Source organism: Myxine glutinosa, chromosome 2 (assembly GCF_964187855.1).
Source record: "Myxine glutinosa chromosome 2, kmMyxGlut1.1, whole genome shotgun sequence".
NCBI classification, from domain to species: Eukaryota; Metazoa; Chordata; class Myxini; order Myxiniformes; family Myxinidae; genus Myxine; species Myxine glutinosa.
Window position 1 is genome coordinate 171,261,368 of NC_136262.1, and position 27,993 is coordinate 171,289,360.

The window sequence follows — 27,993 nt, forward strand, 5'->3', positions numbered from 1 at the left end:
TGGAGAACAAATGCAGGGAGAGGATTAGATGAGTGAAAGGTCTGAGCACTACTGCTTTTGCAATAGTGCTCGTACGTCGCCGACGCCATGCCAGGATAAAGAGGTGGCTGTGGGTAAAATACTGGGTGTAGAGAGCCCTGGTCGAGGGAGTGTTTCACAACTTCGCTGTGGAGCTTGAAATGGAAGATAAGAAGAAGAAGAAGACCACTCGTTTTTTGCGCATCGTCAGATGCATAGGGCTGCCGAAGCAGTTTTTTGACTATTGGGCACAATTCTGGACAGGTCGCCACTCCGACGCAGGATACTCCAATGGCTCATTCATCGCAGTAAGCTGGTACTCATTTTGCCGACCTCAGAAGGATGTCAGGCTAAGTCAACCCACCAGGTGTTAATTGGAATAGCATGGCATGGGCTCCAAATCAGGACCCTGAGATCTCAAGGCAGCCAGATGGACCGTTAAGCCAACACCAAGCTTCATCACCAGGTATGTTAGTAAACTAGTATAAAGCCCGTCAAAAATGATGGGTTGGAACAGTTTTTGACGGTACAGCCACGTGAGCATGCCAAAGTCTGAAGTCTGGGCCTAGTGTCAGGTGTGCTTATATTATCTTTATTTGTTAGACATTCTACAGACATAAATGAACACTCGTTTTACTCTGCGTGCATTGCACATCACGTGCACATCATCACGTGCACGTGCACAGCAAATTTCACCTCCCTGTGCCTTGTATTTATTGTGATTAAAAAATATCGCTTCTGTACACTGACCTTGAGGCAAAGTTTGCAAGCCACCATCTACAATTCCAATGTAAGAGGTATAATTACTCTTCTTTTTGGTCTTCGGAGTCCTTGGGGTCTTTTGTGTCCTCTGGGTCATTTGGGAACTTGGGGTCTTGGGGTCTTCAGTGTCTTTTATGGCTTTTGGATCTTCTGGTTCATCTGTGTCTTTTGGGTCATTTGATTATTTTGGGTCCTTGATCTGGATCTTTGGGGTATTTAAGGGTCTTCTGGGTATTTGTGTCTTAGGGGTAATTTGAGTTCCACTGGGTCTTCAGGGTCTTTAAGGGGCTCCGGTGTCTTTTCGGTCATTTGGATTGTTTGGGTCTATGGGGTATTTTGGGTCTTTGGGGTCTTTTCACTCTACTAGGTCTTTTCAGTCTTTGGATTTTTTTGGATCTTCTTGGTCTTTTAGGGTATTTTGGATATTTTGGGTCTTGTGGTCTTTTGGGTCTTTTAGGTCTTCTGGATCTTTTCGATCCTTTTGGTATTCGGGGTATTTTGGGTTTTCAGGTACTTGTCGGCTTTTTAAGTCGTCTGGGTCATTTGGGTCCTTGGGTCTTGTGGAATTATAAAAGGATATATATGTGTGTGGAGGGCAGGTGAGTTATTACCGGCATCCCATCTGTATTGCCAACAGTTAAATGATATTTCTTTTAAGATTAAATGGGTTCTCAAAGCGTGCAGTCTGAACAAGGAAGATTGAGCAACCACTGGACATCTGTGAGTTGATCTTTATCACCCTGGCAAATGTGCACAGAGGCAGAATGTGGACACACCCTGGGTCGGTATGCATTTAGTCCCCTTTTGCTCTCGTTGCGATCTCGTGTACAATGGAAAGCAGATCCTGATGGCGCCAAGAAGGCTACCTATCAGTGACCCCGGATCTCAAGCAAACAAGATCAAAGGGAATTGTGCCTATTTAACGGAACACTGCGAGGCTTGGCTCAGAGAACTCCTTTGAATGGACGACGCGTCGGTTGTGTGTTTTGTGCATATATTTCATGTATAGTGTGATAGTGTTGGTTTTCTCTCCGCAATAATTGAATAAATCTAAGTTGAAGTCTGGAAGTCAGGTTCCACAATTGGTGGCCCGTAAGGAGATTGCAACGCTGGAAAAGATTGGCGTATAGCTCAAAACGCGTCCAGGCGACCTATCAAGGTATGGAAGGTCTGCCTGTTGATTATGATGTTTCGCTAATTCTGTCAACCTTGAAAGGTTGAAATATGAAATATGTGTGCAATATGAAACCTGGAGATCATGAACCTGGACAAGTAGACTCGAGATTTGTTCACTTATTGTGTGTGTATTATAAGTATTTAGAAATGGGGTCGGTGGGCGATTCCCCAAGGCATTTATGCAGAAAGCCCCGGAGTTACAGATATATATATATGGAGGAAGCAGTTCAGGAAAGGTGCCGTGTAAAGCGAAGAACCACTGAAATTGAGGTGTAATAATGTGTGGGGCGGCCGCCCGACGTTATGGTGTATTATAAGGTTGGATAAGGTGTACATTGAGATGGGACGAGGTAAAGTTTTAGAATTCCAGGTCAGGTGACATGGAAAACTGAGATCCGCTGGAAATTAATGTGCAATATGTTGGCCAACCTAAAGATGTGTTGTATTTTAGATAAGGTGTACATTGAGATGGGATGAGGTATACGTTTTTAGAGGTGACGTTCTGATATTCTGCTGACACCCTCTTGATTCTGGCATTTGTGATAGAGTCGATATCCCAATGAATGCATATTCTGCATAATTGGTGAGGTCCTTTATGCCGAATCAGTTGAAGCGAACGAGTAATGAGCAGATCAAGGAATGGAATGTCTATTAGGAATTAGCGATTGTTATTATTAGCAATTATGTGATTACTTTTGCGAATGCGAAACACACAATTTAACCGATTGTTGAGTGTAAAAAAAATAAAAAATAAAAATCATAATAATGAAAAAAACCTTTCACAAAATGTCATATAGCAGACGTGTGTGCACCACAAGCACGCTTATGCCATTTTGGTGGATTAACATCGATGTAAGTAAGATTTGGATGTATCTAGTTTAATGGAATGGTTCGCGAGCAAGGAGAAATCAAGATAAAAAAAAATCGTCCATTGTAAAACGTCTACATAACGTTATCTGTTGGTTGCGAAGCGCAACGTCCATTGTAAAACGTCTGTATAACGTTACTTGTTGGTCTATTGTCCAAATTTGGCGCGTTGACAAAGATTTCGAATATAATCGACCTATTTGGTGTTAATTTAAGGGCTGTTATGATTGACCATGTCATTGAATGCTACGAAAATCGAATCGATTTATTTTTGCTGAGTACCAAATCTGTCTATTAAATTTTGTCCATCAATAAGTTTTTGAGAAATGCTGTATTAAATTCACGATTTAGGGAAGACGATAATTAAAGGCGAACAGGACACGGTAAAGAAGCTGAATATTTAAACAAAGACGATTATTTATCTCGAAGTTTGAACAACACGTGCTGCCTGGCGTGGCTGTAAAAATTACAACTGTATAAATGAGGTCGCGACGTACAAACCTTTTTTTTTTTTTTGGGCCCCATACAGGGCGACGAAATAAAATCAGTCTTCAGTAAAATCCACAGTCTTCAGGGTCTTTAAGGGTCTTTGGGGTATTTTGGGTCTTCATTGTATTTAAGGATCTTTGGGGTATTTTGGATCTTGGGGATATTTTGGGTCTTCGGAGTCTTTTGGGTGTTTAACAGTCTTCAGGGTCTTTTTGGGTCTCCGGGGCATATAAGGGTCTTTGGGAAATTTTGGGCCTTTTTCTTTCTTTTTTTCTTTTTTTTTGTATACAAGATCGAGGCTCGTGAAAGAGCTAACATTAATCACACAAAAAGTCTAACCGACACATATAATACAAAATAAGGGGAGCGGTAGACAAGATGGGGAGAGGGGGGGGGAAGGACACAAACACAACATTTGAGAGCAGGGACATTGAGAGAAATGTGGGAGGGAGAGGGCTTGGGGGGAGGTGGGAGAGGTATAAAACATATGGACACTGCAAGGACTTCCAGGAAAGAAGTTGGAATTTCAAAAAAGTGTATCTGGGGTGAATTAGCGGGGGTAGAAGAGATCAAGGTTTTGGATGGGGGTCGATAAGAGATGGTGGTGAACAGCTGTTTTAAAGACCTGGAGGGAGGCGTGGGATTGAAGGGAGTGGGGGAGTTTGTTCCAGAGGTGGGAGAAAAGGGGAATGAAAGAGTGAAGGTGAGCAGAGAGCCTAGATTTCGGCAGTTTAACCATAAGAGGGTTGCTGGCAGATCTTGTGCAACCTGTAGGAATATTTGGGGGACAGAGCACAGAGAGAGCTGGGGGAGCAAGGCCGGAGAGGTGTCAGTAGAAGACAGAAAGACCACCAACATGCTTGCGATGAGTGAGTGAAAGGCTCTTGGAGTTAGCTTCATCGCAGGAGATTCCAAAGATTCTGAAAGCTTTGGTTTCAACAGCGTGAAGCCGAGCTAGGTGTGAGGCAGGAGCACCGGCCCAGAGGGGGGGGGGGACAGTATTCCATTGAGTTGCGGATGAAAGCCTTGTATGTGCAGAGGAGCTCAGGTGTGCCAAGGAAGGGCTTCACACGACGGAGGATGCCCAGTCGGCGACTAGCTTTAGAGGCCAGCTTGGAAATGTGGCTTTCCCAAGAAAGATCACGGCAGATAGTGAGACCTAAAAGCTTGAGCCACAGAACTTCTTGGAGAGGATTGTTGAGAAAGTACATGGGAGGGTTTTCCAGTCCGTCTTTTCAGAGAGACATAGTAAGAGTGTGAGATTTGTCAGGATTGAAAGACATGTTCCACTTGTTTGACCAGTCTGTGATTTTGTCCAGGTCTGCAGAGAGTGAGGAGGCTGAAGACTGCCGATCTGAGGGATGAGGAATGGAGCGGCAAAGAGTGGAGTCATCAGCAAAGAGATAGAGAGGATTTTCCAGAGAGTCGGAGAGATCACTGATGAAGACCAGAAATAGCTCAGGGCCCAGAACACTACCTTGGGGATCTCCAGCCAGAACAGGAAGGGAAGATGAGAGAAATCCATTCAGGGCCACACGTTGCCTACGACCAGAGAGGAAGTCTGCAAGCCATGAGTGGAGATTTCCATGGATACCATAGGAGGAGAGTTTGGTGAGCAGAGCGGCGTGCCAGACCATATCGAAGGCACGTCATATGTCGAGGGAGACAGCTCTGATTTCCTGTTTGGCATTGAGGACCTCCATCCATTGTTGAGACAGCAGAAGCAACATGTCCAGAGTAGAATGACCTGGTCTGAATCCAAATTGATGATCAGAGATCAAGCCATTGGAGAAGAGGAAGGATTTGATATCCGAAGCAATGATGGATTCCATGACTTTGCTGATAATTGGGAGCAGGCTGATTGGTCTGTAGTTGCAAGGATCTGTTTTTGCACCTTTTTTGTGTAAAGCGGTAATGTTTGCTGATTTCCAAGATGCTGGCAGATGACCTTGAACAAAAGAGAGGGTGAAAAGAACAGATAGAGGGTGAGATAGAGCGGCAGAACAGGATTTTAGGACCCGTGGGCTGATGCCGTCTGGTCCAGTTGCTGAATCAGAATCGAGGTTTGACAGAAACTTCTCCACCTTGTCAGGAGAGAAGGACACAGAGTCCAGGATCACCTGGGTACGACTGGGTAAGGTGGGAACAGAGAGCGATGGGTTTGGGACACAAGATTTTGAGGCAAACACAGAGTTGAGGCATTCGGCTTTGTCACGTGTGGTGTCAACGGTGTAGCCATTTGAGGTAAGGGAGGGGATGGAGGGGGAACAAACACCAGAAACGGATTTGACCAGCCGCCACCAGGATTTGGAGGAAGGAGACAGGTTTGAGAGTTCAATCTTGAGTGTGGAGAGATAGTGCTTCCTGGCACTCCTGAGGGTAGACACACACTTGTTCCGAGGTTGGTGAAAGGAACTGAGATTGCCTTCAGTTGGATTTGCCTTCCAAGAGGCAAAGGCAAGTTGTTTCAGGGCAACTGCCTCACCACAAGATTCAGTGTACCATGGACGGGAGGAAGGGTAAGACAACTGAAGACGAGATGGGATCAATCTGTGCATGAGAGATAGTGGGGCAACTTAGCATAACAATTGTGCATTTTGTGAGGAAAGCACCAAATTTGGCACACTAGTAGACTATCATATTATGAAAAGATCTTGATATTGGGCCATCTCAGATTCAGAGATTTGATTTTTGCAAGATTTCCATTCGATTGGGATCGAAGAGAACACCTTCTCCGTCTTCTGTACAGTGAAGTTGCCAGCCCTGAATTCTCTGGCTACATCTGGGTGCTTCATTGGGAGTGCAACCATGTCCCTCAGGTGAACAGGGACCCACCTGGCATAGTGTGTGTGGTCTAAGGCATGGAACCATGGGACCAGTTCCGTCAGGGCATCAAGGAACATCGTGAATGAAGCCTGCCGCAGAGAACGCACGTCGACCAGTACCAACATCTCTAGTTCCAGCACAGTTGCCCAGTACTGAAAGTTGGGAATGTCTTCTCCTCTCTGGTGACACCAGTCTTCGAACTCAGGCAGGTCTTCTGCATCATCAGCATATGTCATACAGTGGCGTTCATACGCACGGTGTTGCAGGATGTGCAGTGCCGCTGCAGTGATTTGACGAGCTCTTCTTGTGCGGGTGACGTGGGCAGCTCGCAGGAAGGAGTCGGCCGTCCCTGGCGTTGCAATCTCAGCTTGCAAATCTGCAAAATCTGCAAATCTTGCAAAAATCAAATCTCTGAATCTGAGATGTCCCAATATCCAGATCTTTTCATAATATGATAGTCTACTAGTGTGCCAAATTTGGTGCTTTCCTCACAAAATGCACAATTGTTATGCTATATTTAGCTTAGCTGCCGGACTAAGAGAGCAGTTTGCTTTTAGTAACGGAAACATATGAAAATCTGTTAACTAAATTGTTACCAAAAAATTTCTTCACCAATATGTTTGTAAAGGTGTGCAATAACATGTGTTAAAATGTTGAAGGTCAACTCCCGTGGGAAACCCAGAAAAAAAGCTGTTGAATTCGAGTACCGAAAAATTATTTTCGAGAATTTTTTTTTAAAAATCGGCGCTTAAGTAACTTATGAGGGGTCAAATAAGGGTTTTTCATGATTCTGAGTTGATTGTTAACATTTATATTTCACCACAGACACTCCTTTGTGGAAAAATAATTTCTAAATATATCTCATTTTCTACTTTGCAGGACATGGAGTCTAGCAATATGGATGAAGACGTTACTCCACCTGTGCTCAATTGCTTCATCTGTGCACGCTCGGATACACCAGCTGAAAGGCTCATACAGGCAACTCCAAAGGGATACTCAACTTTATTGAAACAAGCAGAAACTGTCGAAAATGTTACTGTTGTGGAACGTATGAAGGAAGCTCAAAAGGAAGGAAAACTGAGGAACCACCAGAAGTGTAAAAATGATCTGTACAACAACTTTGTTGCAACCACCAAGAAGTCAGCTCAAGCATCAAAGGCAGAGAAAGAGTCATCAAAGTTGAAGAGAAGACGCACTACTTGTGAGTTCAGTTCATCAACTGGCTGCAGTTCTAGAAGATCACAGTCAGTTGACCTCCTGTATAAGGATGTATGCATTCTTTGCAACCAACCAGCCCAGCTCTACAAAAATAATCCAGCACAAGCTAGAAAGAAATACAGAGTGCCAGATAATTTGACTGCAGATACACTGAAGGCAAGCTTGCTGAAGACAGCATGGAGTCGCAGGGATGACTGGGGCACTGAAGTCACTGGACGCCTGGAAGGGATCAACGACTTGGTAGCAGAAGAAACACTGTACCATTTGCGATGCAAACTTATGTTTGCGAGAGGTGACAGTTTGTCCAAGACTGATGAGGAAGGAAAAAGGAAGAGAGGACAGAGGAGTATTGATGAGGAGCGAGAGGCAGTTTTTATTGAATTCTGCGAATGGTTAGACTCAGAATTAGAGCATGGGGTAATGAACATGGACCAAGTCCATGAAAAGCTGCAGGAGTTTGATCAGTCACCAGAGAAGAGCCTTTCTTATTCAAAGCATTGGCTAAAGATAAAACTTCTAGAGAAATACGAAGACACCTTGTATTTCACAACACAGGAAAGAAGGGCAGATGTACTCTGTCTCAAAGATGGCACCGACAATATTCTGCGAGGGCATCATGCTAATCTTGACCATGGAGATGAGAAGACTCAGATCATAAAGACGGCACTCAAGTTCATATCCAATGATATTGCCTTGATTGATTTAGGTCCAAAGTCATACCCCACCACACACAGTATGACTGACATTGATACTCAGCTGACACTTGTTCCTGCAAGCCTTCAGATGTTCTTGAGACCGATTGTCAAGACAGACGAAAGAGTTGCCGTTTGGGGGCAGAATTTTATTAAGGCCTGTCGACCTCGGTCTGGAGTATTGCCACACCAAATGGGGCTTGCCATACAACTTGATCATAGATTTGGGTCAAAATGGATGCTCAACAAGTTCCACCGGCTGGGATACACTGAGTCTTACACGGAGACACAAAACTACAAATACTGCTTCCTTAATAGTAGGAGTGGAGATGATGTTCCAGATACTTCTGGCACTCTTGACACCATTGTGGAGGAAACCGATGAACAGATCAATGATGAGGTTGCGGTTGATGCTGCGCTTGAGGATCAATCAGTGATGACAGCCAAAGTGCCAGCCAGTGAAAGTGAATTGTCAAGTAATGATCAGGTGGTCTTTATGGAGGTTGGGGAAACAAACAATGCAGTCACTCAGTTTGTTGGAGACAATATAGATTTAAACATTGTCTCTATTCACGGAAACACTCCCTTTCACTCAATGGGTTGGATCGAAGTCACCTCTCCGGCACCACCTTTGCCAGATCCACAGACAACAGCAGCTTTCCCCCGGGTGAAGTTGAAGGCACTCGACAAAGCTAAGATCCTGAGAGGAACTGAAGTAAAGATTATTCCATTTACGAACAGGAAACAGATAGGAACGAACGCGATCATGTTTCTCCCCCTCGCTGAGCTTTCCTCTTCCCTGGCTCATGATCAGCCACTCCTCACTCCAGGTGACACACTCTGGGCAGCGGGTGGGTGATCAAAGCCAACGATCCTGAGTTCCCACACTCCAACTGGAATGGCTGGATGAAGAGAATCCATGCTAATGACATTGGGTGAAATTCGGTACAACATGTTCTCAAGGAAGGCAGCGGCAGGAGTGATCAAACCAGAGACTCTACCTCCAACAGAGGGTGCAGCTGCACAACATTCACTCCATGCCTACCTGCAGACCCGGGACTGGATCCTTCTACAGAGCATGTCTCTGAACCCCAGTGACTATGGATGGACAATAGGTGTGCATGGGTATGAGCCAGTTCCAACACTGGACCCCACGGCTCCTGAGGAGCTATTGCAGTTCACGAGCTGTAATTGTCATGGAGATTGCAGCAACCGGCGATGCAGCTGCAAGAAGAATGGGGTCACGTGCATCTCGGCCTGTGGAGTCTGTAATGGCATTACATGCAGAAACTGCAGTCATGATGTTGTTGAGTCTGAAGAAGACATAGACAATGACTGTTGAAACTTCTGACATTGTGAATGAGAAATAACTCTTGAGTATTATATATGTATGTGAAATAAAAGCTACTTTGTGTGTAAATGTAAAAGTGAAAATATAAATGTTAACAATCAACTCAGAATCATGAAAAACCCTTATTTTACCCCTCATAAGTTACTTAAGGGCCGATTTTAAAAAATAAAAATTCTCGAAAATAATTTTTCGGTACCCGAATTCAACAGCTTTTTTTCTGGGTTTCCCACGGGAGTTGACCTTCAACATTTTAACACATGTTATTAGTATTACACACCTTTACAAACATATTGGTGAAGAATTTTTTTGGTAACAATTTAGTTAACAGATTTGTGAAATATCTCATAAAATGCCCTTACTATTTGGAAGAATTCCCAAGAAGAATTGATGTAAAGAATTGATGTAAACATCCTTTGGGATATTTATGGGTTTTCAGGGTCTTCAGGGTCTTTAGAGTCTTCGTGGTATTTTGGGTCTTTAAGGATCTTGTGGCCTTTTGGGGTTTTTTGGGTCTTTGGAGTCTTTGGAGTATTTTGGGTCTTTAGGGTCTTTAACAGTCTTCAGTGTCTTCGGGGTCTTCAGGGTATTTTTGGTTTTTGGGGCCCATTGGGTCTTCAGGGTCTTTTGTGTCTTTGGGGTATTTTGGGTCTTCAGAGTCCTTGGGGTCTTCTGGGTCCTTGGGGGATTTTGGATCCTCTGGGTATTTTGGGTCTTCAGGGTATTTGGGTCTTCCTGGTATTTTTGGGAGTGTGAGGTCCATTTGGTCTTCAGGGTATTTTGGGTCTTTGGGATATTTTGGGTCTTTTGAGTCCATTTGGTCTCCAGGGTCTTTTCAGGTTATTTTGGGACTTTTGGGTCTTCATGTTCTTTTGGGTCTTTAACAGTCTTCGGGGCCATTGGGTCTTCAGGATCCTCTGTCATTTGGGCCCTCGTGGTTGTTAGGGTCTTTTGGATCCTCGGGGTCTTTGGGGTCCATTGGGTCTTCAGTGTCCTTGGAGTCTTCTGGGTCCTTGGGGTATTCTTGGTCTTCATGGTCTTTTGTATCTTTAACAGTCTACTGGGTATTTTTGGTGTTTTGGGTTCATTGGGTCTTCGGGGTCTTCTGGATCCTTGGGGTATTTTGGGTCATAAGAGTCTTTTAGGTCTTTTAACCGGTTAACACAAAGTCGTGTTCAAAGATTTCCCCTCAAACACCCCCACTCAAATCCCTCCTAAAGCACTACTCAAAGCCTTTAAAACCTAGCCTTATAAAGGGGGACAGACACACAAACACACACATACATACATACACACACACACACACACACACACACACACACACACACACACACACACACACACACACACACACACACACACACACACACAACACAAACACATACATATTGTGTTTTATATGGTAGATGAAGCAGGAACAAGGTATTCAGCAAACACTCTTTAAAGATGCTTTATGCTAGGTCAAAGTCTCTGTCTTAGAATGACATATACCTACTGTGTGTGTGTTCATGTGTGTGTGTGTGTGTGTGTGTGTGTGTGTGTGTGTGTGTGTGTGTGTGTGTTTGTGTGTGTTTGTATGTGTGTGTGTGTTTATATGTGTGTGTGTGTGTGTGTGTTTATATGTGTGTGTGTGTGTGTGTGTGTTCATATATGTGTGTGTGTGTGTGTGTGTGTGTTTGTGTCTGTGTGTTTGTGTGTGTGTGTGTGTGTGTACATGTGTGTTTATATGTGTCTATGTTTATATGTGTGTGTTTATATTTGTGTGTGTGTGTGTGTGTGTGTTTATATATGTGTGTGTGTGTGTGTTTATATGTGTGTGTGTTTATATGTGTGTGTGTTTATATGTGTGTGTGCTTATATGTGTGTGTGTGTGTGTTTATATGTGTGTGTGTTTATACGTGTGTGTGTGTGTGTGTGTTTATACATGTGTGTGTGTGTGTGTGTGTGTATATACATGTGTGTGTTTATATGTGAGTGTGTTTATATCTGTGTGTGTTTATATGTGTATATGTGTTTATACGTGTCCGTTTCTACGTGTGTTTGTGTGTGTGTGTGTGTGTGTGTGTGTGTGTGTGTATACGTGTGTATGTGTTTATACGTGTGTTTGTGTGTTTAAAGTCAGTGCTTGTTTAAGACAGGATTTGAGGATAATCGCATAATCGAATATTCCTCAAGTTTTTCCTTAAAACCTTTAAATTCAAGGGAGCATCTCCACACCCTCACCCATCCTTAAACACGAACCGTTGAGTTTCTAAATGGCACCCTTCATGGAAATTGGTTACCAAGAGGACGATTATCACTGCACGATGTCAGAGACTGGGCATAAAACAAAACTTCCACAATTGAGACATGATTGTACATTGTGAAACACATTCTGAGTGGCGGCAGAGTGATCCGGATAACAGTTTCACTCCATGACATCCAGAACATTTTGATTATTGTGTCGCGCTCGTATTTCACACTTTCACCATTCTCGGAGAGTTTCCAAACATTTACTGCACAAATGAACACATTTACAACCAGATGGTATTAATGGAATACTTACCCTGCGCAGTCACTTCGTGCAAGCCAACTGTTCTGTTTTTGAACGTTTTTTTTCTTTGATCCAATATGGCTGCCAGACCCGTGAACGATGACTTCATAAATTTATATTCTCTAATATAATTGTTGCGCAGAGCACGCTCAATAAATTACAAACTGACCAGACTAAGCGTTGTCCCTGTCGAATTATGACGTCATAATTACGGCTCCTGAGTGAGTTTGTGTCATCGTTAACACCACCTATTTTCCCCGTGGAATTCTTTACAATGAGCCACATTTCTATTTTTTCCATGGAGCGGTTTCAGAGATAAAGGTGCAACGTTTTTCAGTTTTTCCAAGATGGCATCTATTCCATGTGATCTATGACATCATAATTATCATTGAAATATTCTACAGGAGGAGGTGCTCCTATGGTCAAAATTTCGTGCCACCAACAATTGCAGAGAAAAAAAAAATTCATACTGATCGGATGAAGCGGTATACTTTCTTCTCTCTCTCCCCATCTTGTCTTCCCCTCCATTTATTGTTTTATATGTCCGTTTATGTTTTTGTGTTTTATGTGCTAATTTGTGTTTGAGGTGCTAGCTCTTAAACGAGCCTCGATCTTGTATCAAAAAAAAAAAAGTCGAATTATGACGACATAATGAAGGCACCGACGACATCATCATTAACATATCTTATTCCCCATGGGGAGTACTTGACAATGAGCCATGTTTCAATTTTTTCCATGGAGTGGTTTCAGAGATATAGTGGTGTAAAGTTTTTCCAAGATGGCGCCTATACCACTTGACCTATGACGTCATAATCATCATTCAAATATTCTGCAGGAGGAAGCGCTCCTATGGTCAAAATTTCGTGCCACCAACAATTGCAGAGTAAAAGAATTCATACTGATCGGATGAAGCGTTATACTTTTCGGGTTATGACGTCATAATAAAGGTACTGATGACATCATCATTAACATCTTCTTCCCCATGGGGAGTACTTGACAATTAGCCATGTTTAAATTTTTTCCATGAAGCAGTTTGGGAAATATAGAGGTGTAACGTTTTTCAAGTTGGTGTCAGTACCACGTGACCTATGACGTCATAATTATGAATAAAAAAATTCTACAGGCGAAGGCCCTCCTATGTTAAAATTTAGTGTCAATCGGACCAACGGTTGCTGAGAAAATGAATTTTTAAAATGCAAACACATACGCATGTACGGATGCGACTGAATGCCTAACCCTGCTTTTCGCTTCCCGAGCGCAGGGTGATAAAATGGTGAATGAAATTAAAATGAATTTTATCCGAGAATTATTATATTACTCCTTCATCCGGAAGCACATGCTCCACATGCAGCATATGCCGTCATTTTTAAAATCACGTGTTATTGCTTTTGGGTGCCACTTCCGATCATTAATCTGATTGGTTGCCTGGCATAGCAACGGCTCATGGATTTCCTCAACTTGAGGATTTCGTAAGGGCTGTTTATCGTGAGGAATCAGTGTACCTTAAGGTATTGAAGTGTGGTGCTGCGCACACAACTTGCTTGCCAAAGAGGTAGGCCACAACGCATTTGATAAAACCAAAAGAGTCTTTATTATCAAAGCTCGACCTGCAGCACTGGGCGGGCTCGAGCTTAGAGCCCGCATATATGTGCCGAGGCCACGCCTAGTCCCCGGGCGTGGCCGCTCGGTCGAAGGGCGGGGCATGTGCCATCGGTCCCCACCTGGGCGCTCGCGCCACCCACTGGTGCGCGGAATTATTGCTCCAAGTGCCCGCCACACGCGCCCCCCCCCCCAGAATTCTCGCGCACCTGAAGGGTGAGTTTACGGGGAAGCCGGATGACCCGGCTGAAACGCCCCCTGGGGATGGGTGCAGGGCTGGGGGGCAGCGGGCCGGCGGGGCTGAGGGGTGCCGGGGGACTGACCACCGGGGGGGGGGGGTGGCCTCGACGCGGAGGCAGAGCTGCTGGCGGGGGTGCCGGGGGTCCGACCGCCGGGGGGCGGCCTCGATGCGGAGGCAGCGCTGCCGGCGGGGGGTGGTCCGGATCGAGGTGGGCCGGCTTGAGGCGGTCCACGGAAATGCGATCCGGGGCACCGCCGATGTCGACCGTGAAAAACTTGTCACCGGTCTCCAGTACGTGGAAGGGCCCGTTGTACGGGGGCCGTAGCTGTGCCCGGTGGGCGTCGTGCCAGATGAACACGTACTTTGCCATGCGAAGCTCCGGGGCGACATGGGAAGGCGGGCAACCGTGGTGTGCCGTTGGCACCGGGGCGAACCTCCGGGCGGTCTCCTGAAGGGTGGAGCGCTGTTGCGCCGCGGACCAAGGAGCCGTGGAGTCGGGGATAAATTCACCCGGTACCCGCAGTGGTTGCCTGAAGACCAACTCCGCCGAAGACGCGCGCAGGTCGTCCTTGGGTGCCGTCCTGAGGCCCAGCAGGACCCAGGGGAGCCTGTCGACCCAGCCGCCGTCGCGAAGGCTGGCCCGGAGCGCGGCCTTCATGGAGCGATGAAAGCGCTCACACAGGCCATTGGCCTGGGGGTGGTAGGCCGTGGTGTGGTGTAGCTTCACCCCGAGTCCTTGCGCCACCGCGGCCCAGAGCTCCGAGGTGAACTGGGGGCCGCGGTCGGACGAGATGTCCGAGGGGGCACCGAACCGGGCAACCCAAGTGGCGATAAAGGCTTGCGCCACCTCAGCCGCAGACATCGCCGCCAATGGGACGGCCTCCGGCCACCGCGTGGTGCGGTCGACCATGGTGAGGAGGTGGGTGAACCCTCGCGATGGGGGCAGAGGTCCCACCAAGTCGACGTGCACGTAGTCGAACCGCCGCTCGGGCACCGTAAATGGGGCCAACGGTGCCTGGATGTGGCGGTGGACCTTTGCGCGCTGGCATGCGAGGCACGTCCTGGCCCAGTCGCGGACGTCCTTCCTGAGGCCATGCCAGACGAACTTCGCCCCGACGAGTTTCTGGGATGCCTTCACGCCAGGGTGGGACAGGCCGTGGATGGCGTCGAACACCAGGCGCTGCCAGCCAGCGGGCACGATGGGGCGAGGCCGGCCGAGGGAGACGTCGCATAGGAGGGCCGTGCCCGCAGCGTCGAATGGCACCTCGGTGACGCGGAGGACCGTGACGGCGGTCCGCAAGGCCTGGACGCCGGGGTCGGCGGTCTGGGCCTCCGCCATCCGGGCATTGTCGACCCCGAGGTGGACCGCGTGCACGACGGACCGGGAAAGGCAATCCGCCACCGGGTTGTCCTTACCCGCCACGTGACGGATGTCCGTCTTGTACTCGGACACGGCAGAGAGGTGGCGCTGCTGCCGTGCTGACCATGGCTCGGCGACCTTGGCCATCGCGAACACATGGGGCTTGTGGTCAACGAAGGCCGTGAACGGGTGGCCCTCCAGCAGGTGGCGGAAGTGTCGGACCACCAGGTGGAGCCCGAGCAGCTCGCGGTCGAAGGTGCTGTACCGGCGTTCGTGCGGGCGAAGCTGCCGGCTAAAAAACGCCAGCGGTTGCCAAGCACCACGCACCCATTGCTCATGCACCGCGCCCACCATGTAGTCTGACGCGTCGGTGGTGAGGGCGATCGGTGCATCGGGCGCTGGGTGCGCCAGCATGGTGGCGTCGGCCAGAGCCAGCTTTGCGCCCGCGAACGCCGCGGCCATCGGCTCCGACCATGCGATGTCACCTTTGCCCGGCTTGCCCCGAAGGGCCTCGTGCAAGGGGCGGAGGAGCCGGGCGACGTGGGGCACGAAGCAGTGGTAAAAGTTTACCATGCCCAGGAACTCCTGGACCCCCTTGATCGTGCGGGGCCGCGGGAAAGCCCTGACTGCCTCCACCTTGGCCCGTAAAGCGATGGCCCCGTGCTCGGTGATGCGGTGCGCCAAGAAGTCGATGGTGGCGACACCGAAACGGCACTTGGCAGGGTTGATGATTAGGCCATGCTGGCCCAGGCGTTCGAAAAGCGTGCGGATGTGGAGCAGGTGGTCCTCCCGGGACGCGCTCGCGACTAGGATGTCGTCCAGGTAGACGAACAGGAAAGGTAAGTCACGCAAGACGCTATCCATAAGCCGCTGGAACGCCTGAGCCGCATTCTTCAACCCGAAGGGCATCCTTAGAAATTCGAAGAGACCGAAAGGGGTGATGACGGCCGTCTTCTGGACGTCGGCCGGTTGGACGGGGACCTGATGGTAGCCACGGATGAGGTCCACCTTTGAAAACACGGTCGTGTTGGCCAACCGGGCGGAAAAGTCCTGAATATGTGGGACTGGGTCGCGGTCGGGGGTGGTGGCATCGTTGAGCCGGCGGTCGTCCCCGCACGGCCGCCATCCCCCGCCGGGCTTAGGCACGATGTGCAGCGGGGAAGCCCAGCGCTGTTGGAGTGCCGCACGATCCCCAGCCGCTCCAGCATGGCGAACACCGCTTTCGCCACCGCGAGCTTCGTGGGCTCGAGTCGGCGTGCCCGGGCATAGACCGGCGGCCCGACCGTGGGGATGTGATGCTCCACCCGTGTTTAACGGCCACCGCTGAGAAGGTGGGCCGCGTGAGGGCCGGGAAACTGGCGAGGAGGCGGGTAAAGTCGTCCGCTGCTGGAAGCGTGCAAACTAAACTCGCCGGGATGGAACTGTCCAGAAAGCCGCTTGGAAAGTCGCTCGGTGAGCCGCTCAGTGAGCCGCTCAACGAGCTGCTCAGCGAACAAGCGAGCGAGCTAAATGTTTCGGCCTGGACGAGCCGTCTGCGCTTTACGTCGACCAACAACCCATGCGCACATAGGAAGTCCGCACCGAGCAATGCCATGGGCACGCTGGCGGTCACGAACGACCATTGAAAGCGCTGCCCTCCGAACCGCAGGGAGAGGCAGCGCTTCCCGAATGTGCGGATGGGTGTACTGTTGGCGGCATGCAACGCGGGGCCCTGGCCCGCGGTGCGCTTGTCGGACGTGTAGGCTGTGATGACGCTTACCTGCGCTCCTGTATCGCAGAGGAAACGGCGCCCGGACAAGGTGTCCGTGATGAATAGGAGGCTGCCGGAATGGCCGACGCTCAGGGCTGCTACCGAGCGCCGGCCCGGTCATTTCCCGACTTGTCAAACGAGCATGGCGGGCAATACTTCTTAGTCTTGTGGCCGAACCTGGCGTGGAAATAGCACCAGGCATGCGGCTGCGGGGGCGGCGGCGGCCGTGGTTTTCTCGGCGGCAGTGGTGGTGGGCGGGGCGCGGCAGTGGCCACGAGGGACGCAGTGCATCTGCCTCGGGATCCAAGATGGCAGCACCGTAACTCGACCGCGTGTCGCAAGCCACGAAGAACTTGTCGGCCTCTACGGCCAGGGCACGGGGTTCCCTTATTTGGGAACCAGCCAGCGCGAGGTGTACCTGTAGAGGTAGCTGGCGTAGGAAAAGCACCCGGAATAAGAAATCCGGGGCTTGGTCACCCAGCAGCGACAGCATATAATCCATCCGCACGGATGGTCGTGTGTCACCGAGTTCGGCAAGGTCCAGGAGGCAGTCGGCCCGTTCGATCTCCGTGAGGCCGAACATGGCGATGAGGAGATGTTTGAGCGCCCCGTACTTGTGGTCGACTGGCGGGTGCCGCAGGATGGACACGACTCGGGCAGCAGTGCCGGGCCCGAGGGCAGCGACCATGTGGTAGTAACGGGTCTCGTCCGCCGTTATGCCTCGAAGCTGAAATTGCGCTTCGGCCTGCACGAACCACACATTGGCCTGTGCTTCCCAAAACTCTGGGAGTTTTACCGCGATGGCGTTGTTGGCCATGGCGCGTTTGGTGGTCAGCAACGGCTGAACCAATCGGGGTCACCAGTGAAGTGTGGTGCTGCGCACACAACTTGTTGCCAAAGAGGTAGGCCACAACGCGTTTCATAAAACCAAAAGAGTCTTTATTATCAAAGCTCGAACTGCAGCACTGGGCGGGCTCGAGTTTAGAGCCCGCATATATGTGCCGAGGCCACGCCTAGTCCCCGGGCGTGGCCGCTCGGTCGAAGGGCGGGTAATGTGCCATCGGTCCCCGCCTGGGCGCTCGCGCCACCCACTGGTGCGCGGAATTATTGCTCCATGTGCCCGCCACAGTATCATAATTAGGCAAAAATGAAAATTTTAACTACCACTAATTGATATGTAGTTTGGTGATTTTGTATTGATACTCGCACGTCCTAAATTCAATATTAAAAAGTTTATGGCACATTTTAGCAATTTTGTCCGCCATTTTGAATTTTTTTTGGGAATTCTTCAAATTGGCTAATCGACTGGATTTAAAGAGTATCAATATAAGAGCAATATCCTTGTTTGCATCACAAAATGTGAATGATATACCCTAATAATTGATGTTAGCCACCTATCTATAGTTAATGTAACAGCAGGAATAAGATTTGTCGTAAATTCGAAAATTAACAAAACTAAAAAATAAAGATAAGAAGAAAGAGCAATCAGAGATTGTAGACCCTCGTCAGGACATGTTTTTAGTCTTTTTAAAAGGCTTTTGTGTTAATGCAATTATGGCGGCCGATCCACGTGACCGATGAAGTCATCATTTTTTTTTTCCCGAAGCCAATTTATCCATAGTTGATGCTCAAGAAATTTCATCTCGATCGGATGAAGTTTTGTACATGTCGAATTATGACGTCATGATAGAGGCACCTATGACATCATCATTAACATTTTATTCCCCATGGACAGTTCTTTACAATGAGCCATGTCTCAACTTTTTCTATGCAGCACTTTCAAAGATATAGAAGTACAAGGTTTTTCAAAGATGGCGCCCATGCCACGTAATATATGACGTCATAATTATCATTTCAAAATTCTACAGCAGGAGGAGCACCCATGGTGAAAATTTCCTATCAATCGGACCAATGGTTGCAGATAAAATCATATTTATTCTGTGCGGACAAACAGACGAACAGACAAACAAATAGACAGAAAGACAAACGGACTCAAATGCAATACCCTCTCGTTTGACAGACAAATGAAAAATCACTCATAGAGTGACACTTGGCAAAACAGAACAAAGTAGAATGGCACTCAGTAGAGCATCCTTTTGACCTCAAAAATAATTCGTGGTTGAATTCAGTGACCTGAAATGCAAATCGCCTTCAAAGTTTAATTTAATCGGATTAAAAATTGACAATTTTAGAAATTTGGCCTATGTTGACCTTTTGGCCTATGTTGACCTCAAAAATAGTTGGTGGTTGGTTTCATTAAGCTGATATGAAAATCCTATTCAAATTCAAAGTCAATCGGATGAAAATTGAGGATTTTCGAAATTTGAAATGGTTGTTGACCTTTGGCCTATGTTGACCTTTTGGCCTATGCTGATCTCGAAAATAGTTGGTGGTTGAAATCAGTTGGCTGATATGAAAATCCTATTCAAATTTCAAGTTAATCGGATGAAAATTTGGGATTTTAGATATTTAAAGAAAAGTGGTTGACCTTTGGCCGATGTTGACCTTGTGACCTATGTTGATCTCAAAAATAGTTGTTGGTTTAATTCAGTTCGCTATGTAAATCCTATTCAAATTTCAAGTCAATCGGATGAAAATTTAGGATCTTAAAAATTTGAGAAAAAGTGGTTTACCTTTGGCCCATGTTGACCTTTTGACCTTTTGACCTCGAAAATATATGCGATATTGTCAGACCACAAATTCCACCGTTTGTTGAAGTTTTGTGAAGATCGGTTTAAAATTGTAACCTGTACGCAAATATAAGTGAGCGGACAGACAAACAAACACACAAACACAAAAACACACAAACCGGAGTGATCAACATACTTGTCAAAAAAACGTTTTTTGCCAAGTAACAAACGGACACAAATGTAATAAATACCGTCTCCTCTGGCGAGGGTAATAAAAGCATTTTATTGGGAAGGGAAACACCTTGAGAAGTGTATGTAAGCCGCAGAAGGTCAGTTGTGTATATAAGTTGTAGTTGCAGGAGAACTTTGATTTCAAAGTGAAGCATGAGTATTATTCATTCTACATGATCAATTTTGTGTCGCAGAAGGTCGGTAGATGACGTCATAGGCCTAGTGGATAAAAAATACACATAAAGGAGCCTTCAGCCCAATATGTTGTACCAATGGTATCAGGGTACTGACATGATGTGTTAAAATTTGATTCTGCTGCAGGAAGCCGTTGCCATGCTCCGTAAATAATTGCACACATCCTTGGAAAACGGGAACAGGCTTGCACACGCGTGTTTACACATTATTGGGGATTTTATTGGGCAGTACCTTGATTTACCTTCCTTCCGGGAATCTGCAGGTTGAGAGTGAGCTTGCTCTCCTGGGTGATGTCCGCTGGAGATGGTTGACAGAAACGACCCCCTGCTCGCTGTAAGAAGCGAGAGGTGCAATGTCGCCATGACGTATGTTGTCGACAAATTGAGGCTGTGAAAAAAACGTGTTGTCTTTACGAAAAACAGCAGGATGTTCATCTGGTGACACCTACATGGCAAAAGGAAAAGGAAAAGACAAGACTGTTTACAGTGACCCATTATAACAAGCCCTTGTGCTATCAATGAGCAGACAGGGTTATGTCGTTTGAATCGAAACCTGTCTTGGTTTACAAAGGGGTGTGTAATGTGTATGTTGAGAAAAATGTTTGTGTTACGTTCAATAGAACATAAAACAGGCAGTTGCTTACAGGGTCACGTGACGTGGAGGTGATTTCATCCACGTGACCTTGACAGGGCATTTTTCGGCGTAGCCCGGAGGGAAATGCTGTCTAGAACAGTGATTGTCTGTCCCAGAGCCGTAGATAGAGAGTTCGGTCAACCGATTTCAACTGGTCTGCCCTATGATTGGTTAAGCGTTGTCATGGGATTCACAGGCGCCATGTTGTTACCCAACCTCTGTGTTACGTGGTCCTCCCTGTGACCGCCTGGTCTCGGTGACCCCCGGACTTAGAGAGGAACCCCGCCAGAAAGATATATGATTTATACGCTTTCGTAACGCAATCAATACTAATTAAACCCTCCGGTGGACCAACGAAGGAAACAATCCAAATCAAAAAGGAAATCACACCAAGGATCCGGATCAATCAACAATATATTCACCCCTGGGTAGAATCATCCACAACACAATACTTCAACGCTCAGTATGAATATTCCAACAATATTTCTAAGATGGCCATCTTATATATTCCCACCTTGCCCCCTACTTACGGCACCCTCAATGGTCAATGTCTCTCACAATGTCTCTGGGCCCCTCCCGACCCAGGTGAAGGTCGATTCACGCCGGCGAATCGCGATCTCAAGTCAATGGCCGAACAAGGTCGACTAGGATGGCGATGTTCGCGCCGACCCTGCGCCTCAGTAGCTCGATCTCCGCACGCGGGCGGTTGAACAGACACCTTCCTGACGTGCCCCAAACGTGCACGTCCCGTGACGGGAACAGCTGCTGTAGCGGACACCTCCTCGGGACGCCACCGGGGTCGGAGCCCGTGATCGCGGCCTCTGGGCTGGGAACGGCTCGCAAAGCGCGCGAGGCCCAAGGTGCGACTTGTACACGCCCTCGTCGGCGTCGAGGCGAACAGTGCCGGACAGTTGGTTCCTTCCAGGAACCCACGGCAACCTAACCCGTAACAGGCAATCACCCCGCGCAGGTAACTCCTCTCGCCAGATGGGCTTTTCAAACTTAGCGTTCCAAAGCAGGTAAAGATCGACTCGGCTCGCGTCGGAGCTGGTCGAAGATCAAGATGGCCGCTTCTCTCCCGACCTTGTCTTCCCTTTTTTTATTCCGGTTCACGATCCCATTTCCGGTCTCGTTGGTACCAGGAGCGCTTCTAACCATTTAACCACAACAACCTTTAATAGAATAAACATTAATAAGAAATGACCTGAATAGTAATTCACATAAATCCGGAATTCGTAACACTCCGTAACTAGCAGAACGTGCATCGCATTGCAAGCATTCGCTTCGTTTTTCATCGGTCAAAAAAAAAAACGCCTTGCTGTTCGGCATATGGTTGTTCTAATCTTTCAGACAGGGAAAAATCAATGCACCGTTTTCCCTGCAACCCAGAACAAAGGAAAATTTGGGAGATAAAGGTTCGACCAGAAGGCCGGAAACCAAACGACAACTCTTTCTTGTGCGAAGTAGGCCTAAGTGTCCATGCCTCTCACAGAATCAGTCTTACATAACACTAACTAACAAAGTAAATTGCAAGACACATGCTTAGGTCAATACACCTGGATATGCTCTGGCCTATGCCATCAGAGTTGACCTCATCTGGGCAGACTGGGGGCTAGGCCTAGGGTCTAGTCCAAGATAGATTAGGCCTACCCAGGAATCGGTAAGGCTAGCCTAGTCCAGTCGACAATTAGGAACAGACATCAAGATCAACCCGTAAATGTGAGTTAAGCAGGATTTTTAACCCAAATCTCGTGGCCGTATTTGGCTCAGCAATAGTGACACAGAGCACACACCCCTCTAAAAGTTAGTCTATTGGTTCACGGGTTATCAAGTGACCACTATATTCGTCATGTGTGTGCGTCTGTCTGTGTGTCTGTGTGTGTGTCTGTCTGTCCGCAGCATAACTACCCGATGATATCATCCGATCTTGATGAAACTTGGATGGGAGGTTGATATCATGATCTAGTCGTGTCCTGCCTAGAGTGGGCGTATTGCGCCCATTGTGGGCGGAGCCACGCACGAAAAAGATGTCTTTTTAGGGGGTAATCGAGTTCAAGCTACATCTTCTCCGAGGGGTTTGGTGCAATCTGACAGGGGTTTCGGTATTTGGTTAGGCCAATGTCATGTGTCTAGCCCCACGGAGCTCGATTTTTCATTTTTTTTTTCATTTTATTTATTTATTTATTTTCATTTCATTTTTCACCGAATTTTCGGTATTGTGTAGCTAACTAAACCTCATAACTGATTATAGATTATTTTCTATCTCATTTCAAGGTCAGTAACCTTCGTTTTGACATTTCCAGGTCTGGCCTGTCCAGGCCTGTTTCGGTTATAATCCGTCCTTTGTCATTGAATACCGCTCGCTCGTGAACCATCGTCGTCTCCTGACTTGTGTCTTTCTTTTTATTTGCAGGATCATTTCGAAGAGACACAATATGAGTGTCACAGGGCCGATGACCTGAGGAAGCTCAAGCCAAATGCTATTCCAACTAAGTTTGCCTTCACAGCACCACAGACTTCGCAGCCCAGGAGACTTCCAAAACGATGCAGGACAGATTTAGTACACGGACCGTCTAACAATGCAACACAAAGAATACGACTGGAGCACTCGTATTGTACTTCATCCCTTGATGCTATTCAGTCCCAGACACAGCTAAGCGAGTCCAGTGCCGATGGTAAATTATGTTGTTTAAATAAATAAAAGAATACCACATGTTTACCATACTTTCTTCTAGAATTTGTAAATTTATTCAAATTTTAAATTTACTAGATTAAAGGCCATCAGAGTCGGGCTTTAATAAATAATTTGATTCTTGAATGTGTAGACATTTAAAAGAGATTCATACATTCTAGCACATGATACACACACACACACACACACACACACACACACACACACACACACACACACACACACACACACACACACACACACACACACACACACACACACACACACAGAAAAAAGAGGCAACGGCTGAAGGTGGAGCATATTTCAGTATGTGAACTCAGTTTAATTAAGAACATCAATATAACTCGTAATTTCAGTAAAATATATTTCTAAAAAATATTTAGCTTTATGGCAACATATTTATTTGCTTGCAAAGAATTGTTAATTAACATCAAGATAAAATCGATGTATAAACAGTGTGCAATGTGAACAATTCGACAAAGTACAGCCACGCATATATATATATATATCTATCTATAATTCCATTAATCTCTGTGTGTATGTGTGTTTGTATGTGTGTATGTGTGTTTGTATGTGTGTATGTTTGTCTGTGACCGCTGTTTCTCGACAACTACCGGTCCGATATACTTTAAACTTGCCAGGTATATTGCTGGGGACCCGAGGATGTGCCTTTTCAAGGTTTCATATTAATCGGAGAAGTAGTTACCGAGCTATGGCGATTTCTTTACCAAACACTGCAAGCCGTTCGCTTTGGACCAAACCATTGCATGTAAATAGAGGGGGGGGGGGGGTTCTGTGGTCGTTGCGAATGGACCAAACCATTCATGTAAATAGAGGGGGGGGGGGGGGTTCTGTGGTCGTTACTGCCACGTGGTTTCAAAGTTTTTTTTTGTTGTTGTTGTTTGCACGCATGTTTTTTTGCACCCACGTACGGGCACGCCCTAGGATGTTTACACACACACACCCCTACACAAATTTTTTTTTTTTTTTTGGCAAGGAACGGGCACCCACGTACGGGCACGTCCTAGCTTATATATAGTACGGGCATGCCCTAGTATATATAAATACAATTAACAAATAACAAGTTTTTAAAGTTTGACAGAGAAGAAAAAGTCGACAGGAGTTTACTGTATCGTGTTACACTTACAAGATACTTCTATTAATCTCTTTTTATTGATGTTTAGTTTCTGTATTAAGAAATTCATTTTCTCATATTACTTTACGTGTGTAAGTCTATCTTGATTTTCTCGTTTGTACGCATGTGTGTGTCGGGTGTGCAACAGATGTTTCTAATCAGTTTTCTTCCACGTTTCTTTTGCTTTTTTGAACAGATGGCAGCGAACAGGATATTCCAGATTACCAACCCAACCATGCAGACTTGGATCTGACAAGCAACACCCTGCAGAATGCATCATGTTCTGGTGAGACTGTGAGCTGCGAAGAGAAACTGAAAGCCTTGACAAACAAGATATCAAGACTAAAACAGACTCTGGCCAAGGAAAGGAGAGAGTCCCTTGTTCAGACGTATATATGGTGGCGGCCATCTTGGATTTGACGTGGCGACCCAATTTTCAACAGCGTTCTTCCTCATGCCTAGATACAGAAGGTTCTTAAACAGCGTAAACTGCTGGACGCGACAGTTTCAAGTGTCTTCAACAAAGATCAGCTTTCCAAACTCAATCATGCAAGTACACGGGGGAATAAATGGTCAGCTGACACTGTCAAAAAAGGTCTTCAATTAAAGTTTGTGTGCGGAGCTACCGGATATGAGCTGCCCCTTGCCCAAAATCAACCTTTGCCATCAGCTAGATCACTGAGAAGAAGACTGGAAGTTGTCTCCATGGATCCAGGCATCTTACATGAAGTTTTCACCTTTCTACAATTGAAAGTAGCGGCAATGAGACAATAAGAGAGGGAGTGTTGCCTCACCCTTGATGAGATGGCGATCAAAGCAGGCCTCCAATACGATGTAAGTTTTAGCTGTTTGCGAGGGGATGTTACATTACCAGATCACAGTGGTGAAGCTACACATGCCCTAGTGATCATGCTTGGAGGAGTGACAACGAGATGGAAACAAAAGGTGGCATATCACTTCACTGGGAACGCCGTGGATGGAACGAAACTAAAGCCAGTCATTCTGGAAGTCTTGCAGAAAGCAAAAGACATTGAGTTGCATGTCGCAGCAATCACATTTGACATGGGCAGTGCAAATCGTGCCCTTTTGAAAAGTTTTGGCATTGTTTGCTCAAAGTTCAGCACGATAGTGAACAAAATTCCGCATCCCATTGAAGAAGGTAGATACCTCCATTTCATCGCAGATGTACCCCACATTATCAGGAATATGAAGGCAGCCCTTGTTAATGGAAACAACAAACAACTAAACAATGTATGAAACTCAGGAACATAAGAATAAACCCATCCCTAATAGCAGTAAGTTGCATGCACGCTTGAATGCACGAGCGCGTGCACTTGACCTTGGGTAACAACATGGCGCCTATTGTTTAGTTGGCCAAACTGTCTCTATCTACAGCTCTGGTCTGTCCGTATGTCCCCACAAACGTCTACCAATCAGAGCTGAGCATCTGGTTACAAGACCGGGGGACTTGTTTGGTTACCATTACAGTTTCATATTTTCCTAAAAGGAAGTATAATAACCTTCTGTAGGACGTTTTTGTGTCCTAGTGGGTGTTGTAAGGTAGGTAGGAGGTTTTAGAAATTCCTTAATAAAATTATGATTTTGAAGTGCGATCGACACGGACCTTGCTCCCGAATCCGGAAGTAAACGGATGATGACAGTTCACTAGTTTGATAATATCTCAATACAATCCTGATTTAACATTATATTTTGATATGTGGTATTAATTTGTGATTGGAATGATGAATAATAGTTTGGAATTGGAATGAAACTATAGATATTGAGTTGCAGATTGAGGAAATGATGTAAGGGTTTCCATCCTTGACATTCGCGGATTCCCCATTTGCAGTTTCGCCATTAACTGGATATAGCAACAATCAGACTGGGTACATTTTTTTGTCCAAGTCCTTCACGAACCTGCTGTCAATGCCTGCTGTTCGACTGAAGGTGGCACAGGAATGTGGAATTTATTGGTTCATCGTTTGCCATTCGCTGTTTTTTTACCAAGGTCATTCACGAACCGGCTGTCCATACCTGGAGTCCCAAAAAAAATTAATACTTACTTTATTTGCTAAATGCAAACTAGTATCCATCCCCACCCAGGTCATACTATCCTCTTCAACTAAAGTATCAAACAAGCCTGGCTACACCATTGTTAGACTATCGGTCTTGTTTAAGCAGATTTTGCTGGGTGGTGACAAGGGTCGAGAAAAGTGGTGATTTGAAAATATATACATATTTCTTACACAGTTACTGAGAACCAAAAACGATCAATACAGAGACAAGTCAAAGCAATAATCGTTAAAAAGTGTTGTCTTCAGCAAAGAATTGCGTTACAAAGTCTCGGTTGTGGTGGAGTTCCCTGTCCGGAACACTAATGGCGCTCTTTCTTCTGTAAAAAAAAAAAAAAAACGAGAGCAATGCGACTGTGCCGCCAATATGCCTCCGCAAAGTCCCACAACGGTAGATGCCCTTGTTCACTGTCCTAAAAATAAACAAGTTTGATTTAAATCCCTTCAGCTGTTTTCAAGTATCACATTTTCACCAACCATGACAGGTTTCACATCGATCGGTGAAGCAGTTTCAGAGAAGGGATTTTTATGATGTCATCATTAGCATACTTTTGTTCCCCATTGGGAGTACTTGACAATGTGCCAAGTTAAAAAAAATTCCATTCAGCGGTTTCCGAGAAATAATTTTTTTATTTGCTTTTAATCTAAGATGGCTGCCATACCACGTGACCTATTACGTTACAATTATCATAAAAACATTGTGCATGGGTGTCACTCCGACCCTGAAAGTTTCGTCTCAATCGGACATGTGGTTGCTGAGAAAAACGAGGTTTAGCCCGTACGGATGGACGGATGTACGGACGGACGGACGGACGGATGTACGGATGGACGGACAACGCAAACATAATGTCTCCGGCGACTTTGTCGGCGAAGGCATAAAAAATCGCCACTTCTGGTGGTGGATCAAAGTGTGCCGTCCCAAGACTGTCGATGGCCGCTTTCGAGACTGTTTGGGACCCTTCAGGGTCGTGTCTCATGAAACAGCACATTCAGGTCCATTACTATGAGGAGTCAGTGACAGGTAAGCTTGTACCATCCCTGGAAAATACAGTTCCAGGTACAGAGATCTTCATCAGATGGTACAGTTTTTCAGTGCCATCTGTAACAACACGTGGTACAGGAAGGTTTTCACGATCGAAGTGTCCGATTACTTGGATTGTGTGGCAGAGGTCTCCCTGAGAAGTCCCTCCACCACATCTCGTGCCGAGTCGATCATCTGTTTCCTTCTTGAGAAAATTTTCTTACTAGTGACTCTAGAAACAGCTATAAAGATTAACAACCTTGTCGCCCATTAGATTGAAATCATATACACGAGGAGACCAAATGTTTACAACCAAACAATAATGTCGCCCAGTCTCTATGTTAAAAAATGCTCTGGACCTTGAGATGATGCGGAGGTGTTTGATGGCAAATAATGTGGCTGTGTTTGAGGGCAGATGATGTGGAGGTGTTTGAGGTTAAATGATGTGGAGGTGTTTGAGGATAAATGATGTGGAGGTGTTTGAGGCTAAATAATGTGGACGTGT

At 46.4% G+C, this 27,993-nt stretch overlaps 1 long non-coding RNA gene across 1 annotated transcript; it reads left to right on the forward strand.

Annotated features, from left to right (window-relative positions):
* The first annotated feature begins 206 nt into the window (after nucleotides 1-206).
* On the forward strand, nucleotides 207-26,101 carry LOC144890935 (uncharacterized). The gene is made up of 3 exons (XR_013622593.1): nucleotides 207-484; nucleotides 22,982-23,243; nucleotides 24,592-26,101. It is a non-coding gene; the product is annotated as an uncharacterized LOC144890935 (long non-coding RNA).
* The last annotated feature ends 1,892 nt before the right edge of the window (nucleotides 26,102-27,993 follow it).